We start from the raw sequence: 24,467 nt of genomic DNA, 5'->3' as shown, positions 1-24,467 counted from the left end.
ACCTGTTACCCTCCATCAGACCTTTTTTTTCAAAACCAATAAACCACAGGCTGAAGACCCAAGGACTATCACTCTGGTTCTATGAGGACCACTGTTTTAAGCATTATACTCCACTTCCTTGGCCACCACCGCACTTTTTCATAGGATTCAAACGAGTAAGGGGACTGCTTGACTGGCAAGGGCCATTACCTATATCAACGTTCATGCTCCAAAAATTGATGTAGCGACCAGGGACATCTGAAAAATACGATCTTTGTAACCGATACACTCAACTTTTTCAAACACTCTACGTTTCTCCATAATCCAAATGCCATAACTTTACTCTCAAAATTTAACCAATAAATTCTGATTATACAAGGCCAACCCGGCACCCCAAACAAACGCTTGTCAACTAATTTACTCTCATCCAAAAATTATCTTGCAAAAGAATCAATAATCAAACATTATTTACAACTGCCAAGCCAAAAGCCAATAGGAAAATCGCCATTTTCCCTATCTACAAATTTCTTTAACAATAAATTCACATGGCAGAGTTTTGATACGTGCTTCCCTGCCGCTCTAGGAGTTCTTCCCACCAAATAATTAACTTCATTGACTCTCGAATTTACCTTCCAAGGACCTGAAAAAAGAAGCCCTTAATGGAATCTACCCGGTAAAGGCAAATAACAACCCAACACCTTTTCGCCTACAGCCCCCCCCCCCGAAAAAACTACGAGGCTTGGATTTCTGAGTCAAAATAACAATTTTCATTTTACCTTTTTTTTTTGGGGGGGGGGCCCCCTGCTTTCCAAACTTTTCCGAGGCAAACTCAAAAACTCCCATGCCTTAGTCAATTTCTTTTCAACAAAGTCCCAGACACATAAGTTCCCAACAAATTCCATATCAGGACTGTCACCTTCCCAAACTTCTCTTATCACTTCCAAAGGGACCACGAACACTTGTGCCCAAACCCCAAAAACTAAAGTGAATTGAAAGGAGAACAGAACCCCCCAAAACGACTGACCATGGAGTTGAACGAAAAGCGAATTAATAGGTATGGAACGGTTACCTTATTCCGCCCACCGGACCCAATCGTGCCCAAACATTAATATTTTCTTCAACATTGACTTCAATGTTTTTTTGGTGGAACCTCTCTAGCACGGCCTTGAGACTCCGGATGATATGGGGATGAGGTGACGTGTTTAATCACCCCAACTCAGCCCATTTTTTTTCCTTCGAAAGTTGGAAGTCCTAACTGGTAAAATTAGAGCCATTATCACTTTGGATTACCTTAGGCAACCCCGAACTTTGTAAAGAAATCTATTAAACACATCAACAATTTCAAATTTTACTCTTACTCTTGATCGTTACGGAGGGGAACTATGCCTCAGGAAAACGGGGACATTCTATCTATAATTGGTAAAAATGTAATTCATTCCCCCACTCCGTTGATCTAGGCAAAGGACCCAAAACTACGTTTTCAATTTAATCCACCTCCTCTTTGAAAGGTTTCCGGACACTAAATGGAATTGGGATTAACGGCGGCTCCTTAGGATCAATCTTTGATTAGGTTTTCCTACCTTCTGGACGAAATTACCAACAAAACCGTTTGACAAAACTTCTTCACATCAGAATTTCAAACCTGGCCACCAAAAAGGTTGGATAGAAGTTTCAAAACGTTGTCTTCCGAATTCCCGAAATGGCTTTAATACCCTGCCAACCAATGACGGATTTTTCATGAGACACCCAGACAATCAATTCCAATCTGAACTCAAAAGGAACCATTAAACTGTACGAACAACCACCTCAACATTGGTCATTTATCCACCTCCCTTTAGGCCTACTGCAAAACCTGTACAGAATGTTATTCAATCTTAGTTCGGTATTGACGGGCACCGTTCAAGAAAATCAAAGAACGAGGGCCAGAACTCCTTGGGTAAATTATGGAATTCAGTTTCTTCGGCGCCTTTGATAAAGCTCTTTCCCTTGTCCAATTTGGTTTAAACTAACAAACTATCTACTACATTATCACTACTACTGCTACCAACTACCAAAAAAACTACTTTCTAGAACTACTTAAATCTAAATTGGGTTGTTGACCTACTGCAGCGTCAACAACCCATAAGCTAGCGAAAACGACATGACCACCCAGAAATTTTCGGGATTCAACCATCAAAATAGGACAAGTTGAGTTTCTTTTATAAACCTATGTCGTTTACCCAAGACGACAATCTTACACCCCTTTCACAGGGAATTTTTTCCAACAATAGCCAATTTTAATGGTTCCCCGAGAAATGAACGGACAGTTTCAACAAAAACAAAAACGCCGATGGGGATAAGACTCCAACTGAATTTCTGGTAAAACCGTGTCCAAGATTACAAATTCTTCCCTCAGAAGCTTTCAAAATCAACTGGCAAGCGCCTCTATACAGGATTAATGATTGCGCAGCCCCCGTAATCTCTTAAAATTTTGCACCCCCCTTTCCAAGGATGAACCAACAGTTCGCCACACAACCCTCAGAGATGAATTTACCTAAAACATGCCCACCTAGTCATTGATTTCCCGTTTTGGTTTTAAACAGACTCAGCTTCAGTTGTTTTCCTACCAAACCCATTTTACCGGTCTTTGCAGAAACAGTTCGAGACTTCTTCTTGAAAGCGAAACCCTAACCTCCTTTTAAACATGACCCCTTTTTTTTACAAAAGAAACAAAACTACACCTTTTCCCAGAGTCATAAAACTATTTCCCTTGCCCTTCCTGGAAACAAACAACATTACATTTATTATTCCCTATAAGAAAACATTATTATTATTCCGTGGAAGAGAACACTTATTATTATTATTCCTTCCTGGAAGAGAACATTATTATTATTATTCCTTCTGGAAGAGGACATTATTTACTACCGGCTAGACTTATTCCAACCAGAACAATACCTTCTGCAAGTAATATTCCTGAAAAATTCAAAACTTTGTGAGACAAAAATATATTCGGTCCGCTAGTTACAAGCCACCTCCTGCAATTTATCCAGTTTTTTAGTTCTTCCAAATGAGATTTTAACTTATCAGGAACACATTCGCTTAAATCCTCAAAGTTAACACAATTCTTTCAACTTATCGAAAAAACTATCTTACTTCCTTCGACTTAAACCAGTCCTCGGCCAAACTGTTTGTTTCCCCCCCATGGCAAACTCTACAAAGGTTTTGATCATCCGTTTTCTTTTGCCAGTTTTAGGGGAAAACGCTTTTTTGTCCCTATAGGCTTTCCGGGGGGAGCCGGGACTAAACTCATATGCCTTTAATTTAATAAAAAAAAAAATGGGGCCTTAACGTTTCTCGTATAATCCGGCCGAGGCCAGACTCTCCACATCCAAGGTTACATACACCTTCTGTGCTTTTCCCAATAAATTTACTCTGTTTACTTAAGGTTAGTCCAGTGACTTCTAATGGCCAACTTGCAGCCTAGCGGACCATTCTCTCAAAGGACAAACAAAAGAAACTCAGCTACATTAGAATTCTTTTTGAAACGTTGTGGGAACAAATTTTCAATGCTTGGTACCAAATTAATCACTGGACCAAGGAGGACGACGAGGAGTCAGGGGAGGAACGGCGAGGGAGAAGACGGGCGGGTTAGCCCCCCATTTTTCTCTTTTTCTCTTTCGAACTGGGTCCTTTCTTTCTCTCTCCTCTCCTGCCCTAAAGCTTTTCCATCTTCAGAAACTCTAAAAGTCTGCAAAGCTGGAATTTGGACCTTTTTCCAAAACAATTCCCACAGTTACCCCAACCGGATTTCACCTCCCTTATTCACCATCTGGTTTTACAGACCATCAACCAATTTTCATAAAATGGTTAACAATAACAAACCTTTTTTGATAGAGGGGTCAAACTCTAAGTCCAAATAATTAGCCACAGTAAACGAATTCCATCCCTATTTAGATCAGCAACCTATCTTCCCAGGCCTCTCACCACTGATTATATTCCAAAATGAAAACCAGGCAGCACAGCAGTCTCCATTATGGAAGAAATAATGCAAACTTACAAAGCCAGATACAAAATACCTAGAAGGTGCTAGACCTAATGCCAATAACCCTCAAAAGTAACTACCGCAACACTAGGAGAACACCTTACCAGGATCGGAAATCCTGGGCAAGGTCGCCCAAAATATGTTATGGACCCTTCACAAAAAGGTTCTAAACATCAATTCAAGAAAAACTGAACCACTCATTAGCTTTTCAACAGGTGCTTCTCTAAGTTAGAGGTCACATCCCGAGTTCCGAAAGTGAAATAACCTACAGTTGTGCGCATATTAATAGAGAGTGGGATACAAATACCTCAAATAAAATCTTAAAAAAAGTTTATTACACAAAAATTTGCCTAAAGAAAAGAACTGATTAACAGAACCTCCGAAAATACAATAATAAATGAATGTCAAATCACACAGTGAAAACAAAAAAAATTAAAGCAAATCTCCTACAACCATTAAAGATAGCACACTAAACCATACACATACCAAATAAAAAGGGGGGGTTTGGGTTCTGAAAGAAACAAGAAATGTCAGCCCAAGATAGAAGCCTAACGATTTTACAAATCTAAAGGAAACTCCCTTCCTCTAACACACGTGGGGCCACCCAAAGGACTAAAGCCCGCCACCCCCCAGAGAATCCTAAAGTGAACACGGAACTGCTCAAACTATGGGGCATGGCATACAGCAGATAACGTGACAGGAACTATTCGTCCCAGCACGTCAACGTCCGTAGACAAAGGCTACTAGACAGGGATCAGCCTTACGAGGTCCAAAGTCAGGCCTGACTATAACACAACGGCCTCACGTCCCACAGCATCAATAAAAATGTGATGACTTATACCTGCACTCGGTGGGGTCCCCCAGGCAAATACTGGCCCAAGGCTACAGCAAGAGGAGAAGTCGCAGTGATGTGGACGATCAGCTCCAAATAACGAAAATTCTTCCAGAATTACGGAGTTGTACTTGCAGTAGTCCAAAGAAGTCGTATATCACGAAAGGCCAGAAACACACTGCCTTACCAAGGCACAGGGACTTCCAAAGTCACCTCGGAATGATCCAAGGAGACCAAAAACAGACTCTGAGAATAAACAAGCCAAGGATCAAAACAGGAAGGGAAATTCAAAATAACGTCGGAGAAGAAAACTTAAATCCCTGAAGGGGATACTAAAGTAAACGAAAAAATAGGGATAAACTAAAGCTAATTATAAACAGAAAAAGCATAAAGTTCTAACATATTTACCAGCACAAGTTTCCGTTGACTGCTTCGTACCCAGCGTTGCAGACGCATTCGTAACTTCCATGTGTATTTTGGCACTGGGAGTTTGGCCCACAGGGATCGCTGTCACATTCATTTGCATCTGATGAAACGAAGAAAATCATATATAAACTGGTATTGGTGGTGTTCATATGTACTAATACTTATTTCTCTCATCCAACTTGGATAGATGAATAAAGTTTTGTAAATCTCGCTGTTGAGTTCTAGTTTCCTTATAAAATCACAGTTTGACAGAAGGAAATTGTGTAAAAGGGAACCTTATTATGTGATTGTGGAATGAGTCCTCACAATAACAATTTGATATGAGGTTTTGGAGAATCGGTGAGGAACCTCTGACGACATCAAATAAACGACATCAAATAAACCATGAAGGTAAGAATGTATAAAATGTTCGGTAATACTCACCTCCACATTGCTCAAAGCCTGCATTGCAAGCGCATTCGTAGCCTATTTCTTTATCCTGGCATTCTGAGTTGGCGGGGCAGGTGTCGTTCCCTGCTGCGCATTCATCCAGTTTCACAGTAGTTACTAAAAAATAAAAAAAAAATAAAAAGGAAAGAAATGGAATCACTCATCTACCAGAAATCTTGAAACGATCGATCACGAACATGGGCCACTAATAGATTTCGTATCTCTCAGGATAGCTGTTGCACGATATCCTAACTTGTGGAGGAGATAATGAGTCCCGATACTTTCAAAAAATGTGAAAAAGGTCTGGAAGTAATCACTAAACCATTCGTCTTCAGATTCTTTATAACCAAGAGAAAAGGATGTGACCATAAAATGGTAAATGGTTTTTTGAGTCAGTTTCTAGCATTAGATTCCTTAGCTAATTAATTCGGATTAATCTTGCATTTCATATACCATTAAACTACATGAGCCCCATGAGGAAATTCAAAACAGATTACACTTTAAAGAAGTTCGGAAAATGATACTTAGAATTTTTTATGCCAAACATTTCGAGAATACGATGTAAAATATCTTATATATTTGACATCAAAGTTTAGGATTGTTTTGAAAATTTTAAGTCTAGAATGAAAATCTGGAAGTCATGTGTTTTTTTAAAAAGAACATAATAAGGAAATGCTACAAGACATTAGCTTTTAAAGACGAGCTTGAATGCACACAAAATTCTTGCTAGGAAATTTCTTATAGATGTATTCATAGTAAATGTTCTTTTTCTATAAGTTACCTATTTCTTGAATAATACTATTTATACTGTGCCATATAACTGCCCTTTTATTCATTGGTGACACAGTTCTTTTTAACTGAATACAACCTTTGTGTCAATGAGTCGAGATCACAGTCGCCCTTAAGGACAGAATAACAATAGGTATTTAAGGGAATGTTTAGCAGCGAAGTTAAGAAAGTTCCCCCGAACTCGTAAGGTGTAGGTGAATCCGCAAAATCAATTAATTGCTCGAGAAAACGGTAAGACTACATCAAGAACTACTTGTTTTTAGAGCACTTCTTCTTCTTCTTCTTACCTTTTACACAGCAGGAACATAAGGGCGTCTTACATTCATTTGGAAAGAGGAGTCCGTCGCAGTCTGGTTTCTTTCTATTTTCGATGCAATAGTTGGTTTACAATCTGCAAAGTGAAAAAGAGTCATGTCTGAATACCTCTCTCCAGTCTGTGTTGAAATAATGAAATGATGTCTTAGGGAACAGAAAGAAAAGGGATCTTGATTTGCAAACTAATAGACATTTTGCAGTTTCGTAGTGATCACATTTCTCTATTGACGTCAGAAAACGAACATTTATTACATTTACGATATCATATTGGCCTTCTATTGTGACCAGTAGATCACTTGCTATGTAAACTCTTGAAAAACGCTGAAATATGCTATTACATGAAAGTGACATAAGACAAAATAATCCACGAAGAAAACATCAAGGAAATTATTAATTAAAGACTACTTCACGTAAAACAACCTCATTCTTATTATGTGAGGATGATGTCAAGGTCTTTCATACTTCGCATTTTCCACTGCGCATTGTTCTGTTCTGCTTACGTACCCTTCGGGGTGGGGGTTCGGGACAGACAAGAAATGGCGTTATTGTAGGACTCCTTTCCTGTCCCTCTAGAGAATAAGAGATATGACACCTTACAAAATCCCCAAGGAAAAAGGAAAGGAACTGGTTTTTCCCCAGAATGGTGGCGTCCACGTTTCTGTAAGACAAGAAAAGTGCGTAATTGTATTCAACTTCTGAATGAAATTCGCATTTATATAATTTAAACTAGATTGTAACAGCATTTATAAGACAAATCATTAGCTTCTGGAATACAATAATTGAAACTTTGCAGAGAAGAAACCATGTCTTGGAAAGGGAACAAGATTCAGTTTCTTGAAATACTTCATTATAAAGAAAAAAAATGTTACGGAAAGGCCTAAAACCTAAACATTGAATTTGTTAGCTGATATAACTTCAATTCGGTCTGATAGAGTTAATCACAAGACTACCGTCAGTTCGGCGAGCTGGAACTGCGCCAAGGCCAGGAGGAAGCCGAAGAGAACTAACGTTGTCTTCATGATCACGTCAGGCAGAAACAGAGCCAAATGCACACTAGGGTGATCCTCTGAACTCTGTGGAATGACTTCAACTATTTCTCACCTTTTATTGGTGTTCGCAGACTTAGCCAGGTGGCACTCTCTGTGTCTGCGCAGTCACAGCCAACACCTGTGCTGGATTCCGTCAATGGCAGACCGCCAAGAAGCAAGAAGACTTGTATGTGACTTCTCTAAACCATTTGATAAAGACAGATAGGAAATATTATATGTGAAGATGGAACACTGATATCGAAAGTCCTCTCTTAATAATGATGAGAGTAAAACTGTGTTCTGATTGAAATCTTTGAAATTGGACGCCTTCTCAAACATGTTCACCAGACATTGCGAATGAGACACAATATTTATCTATGCATTAAAACTTTTTTTTTTTTTTCCAAAGTCGGCAAGTTGAACATACTCTTCTAAATTCATGTGTCTGATAAGAGTCGCTTTAAATGTCGACTATTGTTCAAATTAAACCTCCTGTAATAATAATAATAATTATAATGATAATGATAATACCCATAAATGAGACAGGAGAATGACAAACAGAACGGAGGGATGGCACAATAAACCATAGCACGGACAGTACATGAGACAGACTAAAGAAGTGGCCAGCGATGAAACGAGCAATGGCTACAGAGGGACAACTCAAGAAACAGAAGGAATGATAACAGCGGCACAAGGCCAGACCCTAAGCACCAGATATCTCCAAAGAACGATAGAGAGAAATAGCATCTCACACATATGCACGGAAGTTCAATGTAAAAAAACGAGACAATAACCCACATAGTAAGCGAATGTCTGGCACTTGCACAGAACCATTACAAAAGAGGCATAGTTCAGAAGCAAAAGCCCTCTACTGGAGCCTGTGCAAGAAACAGCAGCTACCTTGCAGTTGTAAGTGGTACGGATACCAACCTGAAGAGTGATGGAAAACGATTAAGCAAAGATCTTTCTGGGACTATGTTATCAGAACAGAATAGGGTGATACGTGTGAATAGACCAGAGTGACGTTGATTGACAAAACCAAGAAGAAAAGTACCACTCATCGATGTTTGCAATACCATGGGACACAAGAATAGATGAGAAAGAGAAAAAAATTGATAAGTATCAAGACATGAAATAGAGTAAGACGGATATGGATATGCCAGTGGATTAGTAAAATTTTCCTGTAAACCTTTGTCTTTGAGGACTGCTTTTGTTGGACGTTAATCAGGGATTTGGCTATGGGTATTTGGGTAGGTAAAAGGCAAAAGGCTAGATTTTCGAAGAGTCTGTGTCAACGTCTTAGTCCTGTCCAGGTGTTTGGATTTTTATTATATTGTTGGGTGTCTTTCTGTTCTTGTCTTGAGTGGGTCGGTACAAATTACGTTGCTTTGTGAAATTGCTTTCTCATTATAGGTCAGAATACTTTAAAGACGAAAGCTGCTCACGGATTACTCAAATTCCTTTTCCAGGAAATCTGGGGAACAAATTCGTGTGGCACTTAGAATAAAATGCTGGCTACGCCTATCTTGATAGAAATGTCATGTTCGTTCAGATTTCCTGGAAAATGATTTTGAACTATGATGCATTTTCCACACCGTCGGCCTCTTCATTCAGTTACATTGAGGTTCATGATCTTTGAAATTCCTTCAAAATGAGAGAGAGCGAGAGAGGGAGAGAGAGAGAGAGAGAGAGAGAGAGAGAGAGAGAGAGAGATGTTTGAGCTTCACCTCTTCTTTTAGATATTGTTTGTTGGTCCTGAATTGCGTCGTCGTACACCTTCGCTCCCTAGATGGGCTTCGACAAGCATTCTCTCCCCATACCTGTTTTAATACGTACACAGATGCCTTGAATGTCAAAACTGACCTCACTCCCAATCGTTGCACTGCCAATGAAACAACTATAAACAACTTCTGTTATGCCGACGATATGGTTCTGATTTCCCCATCAGCGCAAGGTCTCCACGACTCATTTGGCACTTGCCGCCAATAAGCAGAGGAAAATTGCTATCCTATACAACGAAGCCAAGACAAGTGCATGTCGCTGCTTCCGAGATCGCTAAGCATATTTGCAGAACCACAAATGCTCCTCGAATCATCGGCTGGAATTCGTGCACGAATTTCCATATTTAGGTAACGTTATCACGGACGACCTGAAAGATACAGCAGACATAGAACAGAGGCGTCGTAAAGTATGTGCAACTGGCACATGATTGCAAGGAGGTTTGCCTCTGTCACCGAGACGTGAAACTGCTGCTCTTCCGCTCGTATTGCTACAGCATCTATGGGTGTTCCCTGTGACGAACTATACCCACAGACCATTAGAAGTATCACTGCTGTGCACAATGATATTCCGAGACGCCTTACAAACATTCCTCACTACCACTCCGCCACACAGATGTTCACAGAAAACCACCTTGACAATTTTAGAAATCATTGTAAGGCGAACAATGTCCAGTCTGATCACCCGACTGCGAAACGCAGCAATTCGCTCATGCAAAGCATCCTGAGTAGTGAGGCAAGAAGTATAAATTGTAGGAAAGATGGGAAAATGAGGCGTTTGTTTCCCTAAATGACTTAATCTCTGTATTGGCAAAATGTCATCTGCAGAATCTGTCTTATTATTGTATTGCTATGATTATTGTTATTACTGTATTTTTCCTTTTTTCATTATTACTGTGATTATGAAAGTACAATTTTGCTACATTTCAATTTTCGTACTTAGCCTTCTGGGCCTACTACGGTAACCACTTAATTTAAATAGTACATTCTTTCTCTATTGTTATAATTTTCAATGTTTTTTTTTAACTATTCTCAATATTATTGCTGTTATTGCCATTATTTTGCTTACCATCTTTTATACTACTTCAGCAAGTGCAGATATTGCCAATTAATTTTTTTATCATGTTATATTATATCTAGATTGTGTATGTTATTGTCTATTCTTTGTATATTCTATGTATATGGCCTTCAGCTGAAAATATAACTTACTATTGTTATTATTAATTAAAAAATCCTCATAGTAACACGAGTCTTAAAATAGAGAAACAAATCCACAGTTATGTAAATGTACATATATTCAAAATTAAAACTTTAAGGATGATAGCTTACGGAAATCTCTTTCGGTTTACCTTATCAATCTCATTTGAATAACTGTGGGATTTGTTTCTCCATTATTATTATTATTATTATTATTATTATTTATTATTATTATTATTATTATTATTATTATTACACATCAAGTCTTTTGTGTTTTGCCTAATGCAGCTATGCTGACCAGTTCCATTTTAATTTCCCTTGTTTCATCTTCCTCTGAATAGTAATAATAATAATAATAATAATAATATAATAATAATAATAATAATTGGTAGGAAATACTTGTATTTTTTCATTTAACCAGACGCTATACATCCCTATGAACCTTATTTTTATCTATTCAGGGAGTTGAAATTAAGGAATTCCTCGATTGAAAACCAATGAAAAAAATAGTCCTTATTGCGCCTTTTAACTTCCACACTTATTGTTTCACCCCCCTGGAATGTTTAAACTACCCCAAGGGAGATTGATTTACCCCCATCTGCCACGAGTTCTTTAAACAAAAGCTAAAACCTGATCTTATCACAGGTGTTGCGACAAATGACTTTGAGCGACATTGGATGGCGTCAGGAGGCTGACATGCAGTGCAGGGCTCCCAGAAATATTACGTTCATCAACCCAACTTCCTTTTATTTAATTCCCCCTTTTGGAGTCTATTTCTATTTCACGCAGATTTTAGAACAAATGTCTTCCCTCACACCTCCACAATATCTATTTACCCTTAAACGCCGACTGGACGTATTTTACGTCGACATTTTTTTGTCTCTCGGGTGCCGACTGGACGTATTTTACGTCCGACATACAAAAGTTTTTTAAAATTTTTTTTAAAAATTCGCGGAAAAATACTTTTAGGCCTACCAGCCGAAAACTCTTGAATCACGCGCCTTGGGGGATGCTGGGAGTTCACGGATCAAGTGTTGTTTTTGTTTACAATCGTTACGCAGGCGCACAAGCGCGAATTTCTTTCTTGCCGCACTAAAAAATATCTGTGACACATCTCTGAAATTATTCGTCACTTTGACATAATTTTTGTACCATTTCAAATTAGCCGTTTACATAGAGTATTATATATGAAAATGTGCGCATTTTTATGTAGAATACAACAAAAAAATACTCATGATTGTAGCTTTTATCAGTTTAAGATATTTTTCATATAAATAACGATAAGTGCCAAAAATTTCAACCTTCGGTCAACTTTGACTCTATCGAAATGTCGAAAAACGCAATTGTAAGCTAAAACTCTTATATTTTTAGTAATATTCAATCATTTACCTTAATTTTGCAACTAATTGGAAGTCTCTAGCACAATATTTCGATTTATGGTGAATTTATGAAAAAACTTTTCCTTACGTCCGCGCGGTAACTCTTCCGAAATAATCATACATGCGATTGTGGTAATGTTTGCACCATTTTAAATTAGCCGTTACATAAAGTTTTATATATGAAAATGTGCGCAATTTCATGCACAATACAACTAAAAACAACCCATGGTTGTAGCTTTTATCAATTTTGAAATATTTTCATATAAAAAATGATAAGTGACAAATTTTCAACCTTCGGTCAATTTTGACTCTACCGAAATGGTCAAAAAACGCAATTGTAAGCTAAAACGCCTATATTCTAGTAATATTCAAGCATTTACCTTCATTTTGCAACAAATTGGAAGTCTCTAGCACAATATTTCGATTTATGGTGAATTTATGAAAAAAATAACATTTCTTTTATTTACGTCCGCGCGGTAACTCTTCCGAAAAAATCATACGTCGATTGTGTAATGTTTGCACCATTTTAAATTAGCCGTTACATAACGTTTTATATATGAAAATGTGCGCAATTTCATGTATAATACAACAATAAAATAGTTGAAGGTTGTAGCTATTCTCATTTTCGAAATATTTGCATATAAATCACGATAAATAGAAAAAAAACCACGTTCGGTTAAATTTGACTCTACCGAAATGGTCGAAAAACGCAATTGTAAGATAAAACTCTTACAGTCTAGTAATATTCAGTCATTTATCTTCATCGTGAAACAAATTCGAAGTCTCTAGCACAATATTTAAATTTATGGTGAATTTTAAAAAAAAAAACTTTCCTTCCCTCCGCGCGCGGATTCTCCGCCACAAATCTCCGAAATGCGTAAGTCCCATTCTCGGAATATTTGCTCCGTTTCATATTAGGCATTTCATGAGTTTTTATATATGAAATGTGCGCAATTTCATGTAGAATAAAACGAAAAATATTTGAAAGTTGTAGCTTTTCTTATTTCCGAAATAATTGCATATAAAAGAAAAAAATATATATATAAAAAATTCGACATTCGGTCAAATTTAGCTCGTCAGATATGGTCGAAAACTGCATTTGTAAGCTAATATTCTTACAGTATAGTAATATTCAATCATTTGTCTTCATTCTGAAACATATTGGAAGTCTCTAGGACAATATTTAGATTTATGGTGAATTTTTGAAAAAAAAATATTGTGTTTACGTAAGCGCGTTACGAATTCATGCATTATTTTGTGATAATATTTTCTCTGTGTTGCTTTTATCGTTTTACATGTGTTATATATCAAAATGATCGCAATTTAGTGCACATTACAACGAAAAAAAAAGTAACTTGTTACTTTTCAACGTTTTGCGCACAGCGCGATTTTGAATACAATTATATATGAAATTTCGTTTTTGCGCTATCATATATCGCATTATTTATATATGATAATGATAATTTTTTTCATTTCTGATGGTTGCATACTAAACTTCAAGCAATGACAAAAAAAGGAGCCAAAAATGAACTCTTAATCTTGAAAACTAAGCGCGCTGTGATTTTTTGAAAAAATATTTTTTCCGCTTACGCGCTCACTCTCAAACCCCTCCGGCATACGGGAGTCATTTTTTTATTTACCGCTCCGGCGTTTAAGGGTTTATTGATTTATTTTGTCTTTTTTTATAAGTGATATCTCTTCCCATATTTACCCCTTTACCTCCTCTTACCTCTTCCTATTGAACACTGTATTCTTGGAAGCTTGAATAACAAGTCAATGGTCCGTGTGGGCTTGTTACTTTCGAATAGGTTTCATCTTCTGAATAATAATAATAATAATAATAATAATAATAATAATAATAATAATAATAATATTTGTGTACGCTGGAAACAGACCTTCTTTCAAACAAGTTTTATTGAAAATAATGGCAGAATTCACAGAATTGATTTTGTACAATATTCTTTCAATTCTCCTTATGATTTTTCTTTCTGGCACGCTGGTATTATAAAGCAGCTGTCCAATGTTCATCGTGCTGTAGTGGTCGTCAACGGAAATTTCGGGCGGGCCTGGTGTTATCAAAAGCAAAACTGGTTATCAGGACAGGCTGGGGTCGTCAACAGGTATACAGGTGGGTTTTCGTAGGTCGGGAACAGGCCGTAGTCGTCAGGGGTCTATCCGGTATTTCTTGTTATTCTTCTTTTCTGGTTTTCAAGGGCGTCTACATGTTTCGGCCACCTCGTTTGGCCATCTTCGGGAGCGGGATCGCTGAGTGCAATGGTCTGTGTCAGATATATTCACGCTAGTTTATTGCATTCGGTTGGCTTGAAGAAACAGGTACCTCACTTTTCATTGGGCAATACCTGTGACGTCACGAGCGATGTCATCAGGGGCCCGTTGCTGGTTGGCTGTCCTCTTCGTGGGCGGAGCCTCATCCTTATTGGTGATGGTGGAGGTCCCCTCGAAGGGCGTGCTACCAGGTCGTCCTCAGGGCGAGAGCTTGAGCTGCGATCACCCTCAGGGTTACTAGGGACGTCCTCAGGATGAGAGCTAATGCTTCTATCATCCTCGGATCCCTCTGGTGCGATGGTCGTTGTGGGGCGGTGTCTGCTGCTCTCCTGACACGGGCGGTGGGGAGGAGGAAGGTCTCCTGTGTGATGTTCAAACTGGGCTTCTCCCTCCCGATGTGCAGCGCTTCTAAGATTCGCAAACGACGTAGATCGGGTGCCTGGTCGATAACCTCGAAGTTACCGACGATGTCGCTGCGTCGGATTCTTTTATTATGGGCAGTCCTTGCATGATTAAATACCGCTCCTTCCTGCGCGTGACAGGAGATCCTCTTGGAGAGGCGCATTGACGTCATCCCGATGTAAGTTCCGAGGCATCCTCGGATTGGGCACGTGTATCTGTAAATGACGTTCGTCCTCTTCAAGGGATCCTGCAACGGTGCGGGGTTATTTTTCATAATAAGACTGCATGTTTTTTTTTACTTGTATAAAATATGATCAAGTTGATCTGCTTGTTGGTGTCGGTCGGAAGAAAACGTGATTCCTGATTATTTCCCGTAGGGCTCGCTCGTCTTCTTTATACCGCCGATGGAAGGTGCCCTTGTAGAAAAAAATTAATTTTCTGCTGGAGGTCTGGGCGGGGTTCCTGTATGGTACCATTCTTCCATGCTCTTCCTGAAGACGTTCTGGATGCTTCGGTTGGTGTGTCCGTTGTTTACTAGGACCTGGGCTGCACGTTCCATCTCCTTATGGGTGTCTGCCCATGTTGAACAATGGGAAAGAGCTTCTCCTGACGTAGGCGCTGATGGTGGTGGTGTCCTTTTATAGCGTTCAGGGCATTCACCTCTCGCCGTTCAGGACACATTCCCAGGTTCGTGGGCTCGTGTAAACCCGTGTAGCGAACGCACCCTCCTTCTGTTCAACCAGGACGTCCAGGAAGGGAAGACGGCCATCACGGCTATATTCGATGGTAAATCGTAAACGGCTGTTGGTGTGGAAGGCTTGACGTATTTCCTCGATCTCCTCCCTCGTTCCTGCTTGGATGAAAGTGTCATCTATATATCTTACGTATATAGATGGCTTCCTAATGCTCCTAAAGACACACGCTCCTCCACCATGCCCATGTAAAAGTTCGCAACAGGACCCCGAGGGGATCCCATCGCTATCACCATCAATTTGTAAGTACATATGGCCATGGTGGTTAATGAAGGGAGCCTTCTTGGTGCATATTCCCAGCAGAGAGCGAATGCGTGTTCGGGGATATTCAGCGGGTCGGTGGATGGGGTCTCTGTAGACACGTTCAAGGATAGACCCCTGACGACTACGGCCTGTTCCCGACCTACGAAACCCACCTGTAATACCTGTTGACGACCCCAACCTGTCCCTGATAACCAGTTTTGCTTTTGATAACACCAGCCCGCCCGAAATTTCCGTTGACGACCTACAGCACGATGAACATTGGACAGCTGCTTTATAATACCAGCGTGCCAGAAAGAAAAATCATAAGGAGAATTGAAAGAATATTGTACAAAATCAATTCTGTGAATTCTGCCATTATTTTCAATAAAATAATAAGAATAAATAATAAGAATAATAATCACTCGAATTAATAATTAATCCTTAAATTTTTTTTAGTGCCTCTAAGAAATGTCCTTGTTCATGATAATTGGCAATTTTCAGACGTGAACTTCCTACAGCTCTGAGCACCTTTTCTCCTCAGGTGTCAATTCGGTTTTTCGAGACCTTTGAACAATTGGCAGACTGACGCTCTTCTGTAAATCATATTTAAAAAGATTGTAAAAACCAACACTTAAAATGAGGACAATCTTCCCCACCGACTTCCTGATTGCGTGTTAACTTCCAAAGAATTTTTAGTAGTACAAAATATTTCGCGTTTCTTTTGTTAGAATCGTTTGCTATGTAGCAGCAGCAGCAGATGTCACCTTGCTGTATATCAGCCTGCTCCTCTGCATGATGTTATATCTCAAAACTACCCGTCTGTCACTTCTGTTTCCTACATTGTTTTGTCATTGACATTAAATGTTCTTTCTGAGTCTTTGAAGAAGAACCCTGAGATACTCTAATACAAAATAGTTGTATAAATGTTCATGGGAGCCATAGGTGCGTTTGATCAATTTTAAACGCTTGTTATTTCGTTATTGTAATCTCATGTCCTGGTTCAGTTCAGCCAGTCTGATCGGAATGGTATTCTTGATGCACGTTAAAGTAATGCTGAAATAGAAAGGACAGATAATTCCGAATTAACTGATGCTTACAGTCACAAGCAAACCCATTTGGGTGCGCAAGGATTTGGAAGGAAATCAAGTTCTTCTTAGGAGAGAAAAACTAAACAGAAACAAAGATTGTTTCACATTTTATAACACATTTCTCATCATCTTCACATCCGAGGGTTATTAATGATTGAAGTCAAATCAGTAAGGTACAATAACGGAGGTCTTAAACAAATTCCTAACAAAATATTCCATGCCTCATTGTAGTAGGTGTCTCCCTTTCTCTGTGTCAATTTTTTTTTTATATAGAAAGTGGTTATATTTTTCGCATGTTCCTCTGTATTTTTTCCTATTTTTAAATGTTCTAAATGGAAAAGGCTAGTTTACATCCTTCATAAAATTACGGTCGTTTCAGACAAACTGAATCGTTTCGGGGGTAATAAAAATTGTCAGTGAATGAATTCGTCAAATGTCAGCAGCCTATTCATGGATAAGCGAGCGTTTTCCTGGTGTTCGCTTCCCTGTTATTTTCTGTCTCGTCTGTCAGGTAGTGTTCTGTGGAGAACATTTTCCATATACTGTCCAGTTCTCTATCCGGAAATCGAATGAGATCTGGTTTTAAACTGGGTCGTCTAAAAGATGTTTTATATTTCCTTCTGAATCCTTTTAATGATCAATAAAAGGAAGTGTTTGTGAACAAACCTCTTAAGCTTAAAAGTCAAGCTACGCAAGCTTTCCAAGATTTCAGACGAGAGAGAGACAGAGAAGAATTGAAGAACTATTTCCCCAATCCATCATTTTTTATTCTGGTCTTATGTAGCCTACAGCAAAAGAAATATAGCTTTAATATTTGTCACCGTTAAAGAAATATCTTGGGGAACGACATCGGTCTTTGTCGGATAAGAAATTTCCAACTTTTCTTAATTGAGATTTCCAAACCCAATTGTTGTTAAGATGTAAGAAAAGAAACGAAAGAAAGAAAAGGCTTGAGAAATAGATATGGCATTCAACCGAGCTTCTTCGACATCCCTTACGTTCCAGTAGCCTTCGTATGGATTCGAATGGATTCATCGAATACCCATTTTTTTAGTTTCATAAAAAAAAAAATATACGAATATGGTTTTCTTATTAATGGTATTGTGGAGGATTGAATTTTCTGTTTTTGCCAAATTCTTCAGTTGGTGAGAGAGAGAGAGAGAGAGAGAGAGAGAGAGAGAGAGAGAGAGAGAGAGAGAGAGAGAGAGTTGGTGGAGCGGTAGTTTGTGATAGAAACAACTGTGAGTGTAATTGAGGTAATATATATATACTTATATATAAATAAATTAAATAATATATTCTAAAATAAATATATATATTACTCATAATATAATTTTAATATAAACCATAGTATATTATATAATATTATAATTATATATAATATTTATTATGATAATATATATTATTAAATATATATATATATATAAGAATAATAAATTTATAAATAATATATAATTATTAAATTTTATAATATATTAAATATAAATAATATTAATTAAATATTTATAATAAATTATTATGTATTCTATATATATATTCGAGTGAGTGCTTTTTTTGGTTCAGGCTGCAGCAGAAAGTGAATGTGTTTTCGGCTGCCTGGACTTTTTTTCGTTTTTTTTATTATCTTTGTCTTGATTTTGACAGACCGCAGTTCCTCCTTAACCTTCCTCTGTCTACATTGCTCGCCACCTTAGCTGTAGATAAGGATTAATTGTCACCTTATTTTCCGGCATTCAGTTTTGGATTGCGGACTATTGCGTGGAACTGGATTTCGGATTGGATTGTTCTTCAAGGATTGTTACGATAGATGTTGACGACGCGGAACGAACCTTGATTGTGGAAGATTGTGGCCAAGGATATGGTATTGATATTGATGACGACGACTATGGCTGGACCTTGGAATTGATAGTGGAAACAAACTTCTTGGAAGATTGACATTCCTGAAGTTGACGACTGGAACGAATTTGGATTGAGATTGACTGCGGATCATAAGGATTGACGTGGAAGAACTGTGGCTCAAGTGCCATAGTTTGGAGTGCTGAAGGCACTAATCGCCTATAAGGCCACTTATATATACATTTCGTATAATCTTGGGTTGAGTTCGTTCATGTTAGGCTGTGGGTTCACTTTGGTTATTGTTTTTTTTTTTGTGTTTTGAATTAGGAAATATAGTGTTTAGGTATTTGAGTGGTTTAAATATCGTTTTATCCAAAAGTCTGGTTACAGATAACGTAAGTATAAAGTTGTGTAGTGAGGAGACTACTATTGTCTGTAAGGGGGATCAAGGGTGTGGGGGCTGCATTTTCACCCTTTTTCCTTCTACCCATTTAGCTTCAGACACCTACCTGGGGTGTCAATCGGTGTATAAGTCTCTGAGGACACCTCTCAGAGACAATAACATGTAAGAATTCATAGAGTTTATACATTACATTCCGAATTGAGGTTCTTTGAAGAAACACTTAAAAAATTCCAGAGAATAAATACCGTCACGAAAAGATTAGTTTATTCTGCTTATTCTAATTATTTAGGGCAACGCGATTATGAAGATGAAAAAGAGTTTATTAATATCCTGACACGACGGTCAAACAACAGTCCTACAGCCATTCCATTCTTATCCTTCGCTTTGTAAAGGTTAATATTCTTGTTTAATTTTAAATTTCGTCAATTTTAAGGTCACATTGTAAATAATTTTAGCTTTTTTTTAGTTCTTAACAATCAGTTTTTATGAATAACTTTATTTTTTTATATATTTCTTTTTAAATTAGCAAGTAAACTTTAATTTTATATTTTACAAATGTGAATTATTTTTTATATAACATACTGATGGTGTGTCAGGAGGAAACGAAACTTTTTTTAGAAACTCTTATTGATCTTCTGAGTTTCGGTAACCCTCTATATATATATATATATATATATATTATATATATATATATATATATATATATATATATATATATATATAGAGGGTTACCGAAACTCAGAAGATCAATAAGAGTTTCTAAAAAAAGTTTTCGTTTCCTCCTGACACACCATCAGTATGTTATGTATAAAAATAATTCACATTTGTAAAATATAAAAATTAAAGTTTACTGCTAATTTAAAAAGAAATATATAAATATATATATATATATATATATATATATAATATATAATATATATATATATATATATATATATATATCTTTATTGTTTTCTGCTTTGGCGGCTGTATTCAAACTAAACTTCTTCCCTGCCAGCAACGAAATGATTACCAATTTCCTTTCTCTTATCGAAATATTCTATATCTGTTTGGCAGACACGAAACAAATTCTCTCTCTCTCTCTCTCTCTCTCTCTCTCTCTCTCTCTCTCTCTCTCTCGTTATCCAAGTGAAATCGGTCTCACAAAGGTCATGCAGAACATCTAATATGAACATAGAACTGCCCACGGTAAGCCAAGTGTTCAACCCACCTTCGCCGGTTAGCCAGACATTACAGGATGACTCATTCCGCTTCCAGCTTATCGGGTGGGGGGAGGACAAACTGGCCCCCCCACCCCACCCCCACTTCTTCCCCTCCCCTCTCCCCACTCACAAACGCCACCATTCCGCCTTCGACAGCCAATAAAAAAAATCGCTTATCATTAGCATGAGTATTATCATTATTATTCACTAACGCCCTTTCGGCATCTACACCCAATTGCTCTTTATTATTTTTATTATAATTATTATTATTATTATTATTATTATTATTATTATTATTATTATTATTCCAAAAAGCTCTAGGAGGTCAACAACCGTACTTTCTGGCTTGAAGTCGATTCTCTTTGTATTACGTAGTTTCTGTCACTGAATCATTTGCGTTTCTGTCTGTATTCTTTCTCCATCATTAAGTAGCTTTTCTATATGATGGCCATTTAACCCCTGGTTTGGGAAAGGGCGCTGTATATCCGTGAGGCCTTCGTGGGATCAGTCAACGTGGCCTTCTGCTTTCTTTCCACTCGTGGCGCTGCTCATTCACTTAGAAGGAAGAGTTTTTTGTTGAGTTTTAGCGACACCGTTCCGGAATATTTCTTTTATTTTTTTCTGTTCGTCATAATTGGCGTTGGGGTATCAGACTCTTAGGACTTGGGTTCCAGCTTCTTTTGCGATGAATTGCCAATGCCCTGCTGCGCTCTCACTTGAAAGAACGGGGTATGTTCCCGTTGTGTGGAAGGAATATATATATATATATATATATATATATATATATATATATATATATATATATATATATATATAAGAGAGAGAGAGAGAGAGAGAGAGAGAGAGAGAGAGAGAGAGCTTTATCGACGTATTGAGGTCAATTTAAAATAGCAACCTACCTAAGCACCCCTTCACCCCCACCCCTCCAACATCATTTCGATTGAAATCCTTTCAATCATATTAAGACTTTCGTCATGTAAATGGTCACAATTCATCCCCTCTGTGACATTATTAATTATATCTTTCTTTACATTATATATATATATAGATATATATATATATATATATATATATATATATATATATCTTTCATGTTGGGAAGCGAAGCTGTAGGTATGCATAAACATTCCTATCTCAATGGCATTCATTGAAGCAGGAGTAAAATTCTACAGAAGTAAGAATGTTCGTAGCATAACAGAGTCCCTCACAGTACACGTAATAGACTTTGAAGCAACTGCCGTTCTCCACTGAGGGGGGACGCAATGATCAGCTTCATCAGTGGATACTGAGGAAGTAGAATGAATAACCGGCAGATCTCTTACTGGCAAGATGAAAAGTCACTGACGTTTAATGTGGTTTTTGGAATATATTAGATTCACAATGGGTTTTACATTTTATTTGTATAGGTTACAGCCGGCTGTAGGTATGCAGTGTGTCCACTAGACGTGGATTATCTTTGGAATTCCTGTATGACTCCGGAATGAGATTGAATCTTTTCCACCTCATGCACTACCAGCACAAAACTCTACCATACACTATGTATGACAAATATCTCTTATATTTAATGTTTTCGAGCAAATGACATGAATATTACTACAATGTGAGGAACTGTAAAGAAATGTTTGGCATGACGTCTTTTGTATATATGCAGAAGAATGCTTATCATGTCACAACACACACAAAATAGAGTATATATATATATATATATATATATATATATATATATATATATATATATAGATATATATATATGTGTGTGTGTGTGTGTGTGCGTGTGCGCGTGCATGTGTGTGTGTGTGTTTGTATGTTCGTGTTGTAAAGGTTCATATTCTCGTTTAATCTTAAATTTCGTCAATTTTAATGTCGCATTGTAAATAATTTTTTTCTTTAGTTCTTACAATATAATAATTTTTTTATGAATAACTTTAGTTTTTTACATATTCCTTTTTGAATTAGGAAGTAAACCTTAATTTTATATTTTATAAATGTGAATTATTTTTATATTACAGACTGATGATGTGGCAGGATGGAATGAAACACGTTGTCTTCAAATAAAACTCTTGTTTATAATATATATATAAAATATTATTATAATAATATTATATCACTAATGAGATATATAATATATATCATATAATATATGTATATATATATATATATATATATATATATATATATATATATATATATTTTTATTGTTTTCTGCTTTGGCGGCTGTATTCAAACTAAACTATTCACTGCCAGCAACGAAATGATTACCAATCTCCTTTTTCTTACGAAAATAATCTATATTTATTTTGCAGACACGAAACGAATTCTCTCTCTCTCTCTCTCTCTCTCTCTCTCTCTCTCTCTCTCTCTCTCTCTCTCCGGTTATCCAATGAAATCGGTCTACCAGAGGTCATGCAGAACATCTAATATGAACAAAGTTAGAACTGCCTACGGAAGCCAAGTGTTCAACCCATTCGCCGGTTAGCCACGCATTACATTCCGCTCCCAGCTTATCGGGGGGAGCACAAACCGCCCACCCACCCCGACCCACCAACGCCAACCATTCCGCTTTCGACACCCAAATAAAAGATTGCATATCATTAGCATGATTATTGTTTATTATTATTCACTAACCCCCTTTCTGGCGTCTACACCCAATCAAAATTGCTCATTATTATTATTATTATTATTATTATTATTATTATTATTATTATTATTATTATTATTATTATTATCATGGTTGTTGTTGTTGTTGTTGTTGTTGTTGTTGTTTCAAAAAGCTCGCATATCTAGGACGTCAACAAACGTACTTTCCTCTGGCTTGAGGTCGATTCTCTTTGCATTAATGTAGTTTCTTTCACTGATTCATTTGCGTTTCTGTCTGTATTCTTTCGCCATCATTAAGCATCTTTTCTATATAGTTGTAATTTAACCCTGGTTTGGGAAAGGGCGCTGTTTATCCGTGAGGCCTTCGTGGGATCAGTCAACGTGGCCTTCTGCTTTCTTTCCTCTCGTGGCGCTGCTCATTCATTAAGAAGGATGTGTTTTCTTGCTGAGTTTTAGCGACACCGTTCATGAATATTTGTTTTCTTCTGTTCGTCATAACTGGCGTTGGGGTGTCAGGCTCTTAGGACTTGGGTTTTCCACCTCATGTACTGCCAGCACAAAACTCTACCATACGCTATGTAAGACAAATATCTCTTATAGCTGATGTTTTTGAACAATTGACATGAATATTGCTACAATGTGAGGAACTGTAAAGAAATGTTTGGCATGACGTCTTTGGGATATATACAGAGGAATGCTTATCATGACACACACAGAAATATATATATATATATATATATATATATATATATATATATATATATATATATATATATATATATCTGTGTGTGTGGGTGTTTGACATTAAATCATTCTCCATAACAAAGGATGTCTATCGAGGAATACAAGAGAGCATTTACCGACTCATACTACTCAATGGTGAAAAACTTTTTATCGTGAGGTAACTTCCACACCGTCGGCCTCTTCATCCACCTACACAAACGTTCATGTCCAGTGAGTACGTCAAGCTCCTGTGAGTCTCTGTAGGTGCGTCAATAAGTGTGAGATGTTCAGAGTCAATCTCTGCAATTCATTCGTAAATCTAAATTCTCTCCCTGATGATAGTCTGCACAATATGAGAGAGAGAGAGAGAGAGAGAGAGAGAGAAATTTAGGTTGACCCTGAGCTCGCTTACATATTCTCTATTGTTAGATCTGAATTGCGTTTCCTATTCTTCTATTGCATAGGCACCATTTAAACACCATTTTGGAATAGCTGAAGTACTTTTATCATCATGGCGGTTGTCCTGCCCAGACCTCTCCTAATCTACGAAATACCTCAATTACAACTATGTAATCCCCTGGTTGGAGACAAATCCTTTAAATTAGGAAATCCCGAATTCCTAAGAAGAGACCTGCAAATTTTTCCTTGCGAGAAGATTCGTTTTAAATTCAAACTTGCAATCTTTTTGATGGAACCTCTGTCAAGATTGGTTCAAAATCTAAATATAACTGAATTCCATTTCAGGAAGTTATCTGGATTTA

General features: G+C 37.4%; 2 long non-coding RNA genes across 2 annotated transcripts in view; both read right to left on the bottom strand.

Moving 5' to 3' along the window:
- Window positions 1–24,467, bottom strand: part of LOC135199897 (uncharacterized) — a 363,734-nt gene that overhangs the window by 19,085 nt on the left and 320,182 nt on the right. The window lies entirely within an intron of this gene.
- LOC135199895 (uncharacterized) lies at window positions 5,248–6,868 on the bottom strand. Its single transcript, XR_010311151.1, has 3 exons — window positions 6,764–6,868; window positions 5,682–5,804; window positions 5,248–5,358 (listed from the first exon to the last, which is right to left on the bottom strand). It is a non-coding gene; the product is annotated as an uncharacterized LOC135199895 (long non-coding RNA).

This window comes from Macrobrachium nipponense, chromosome 26 (genome assembly GCF_015104395.2).
Source record: "Macrobrachium nipponense isolate FS-2020 chromosome 26, ASM1510439v2, whole genome shotgun sequence".
NCBI classification, from domain to species: domain Eukaryota; kingdom Metazoa; phylum Arthropoda; class Malacostraca; order Decapoda; family Palaemonidae; genus Macrobrachium; species Macrobrachium nipponense.
The sequence above is the reverse complement of the archived record's forward strand: the minus strand, read 5'-3'. Positions and strand labels throughout refer to the sequence as shown.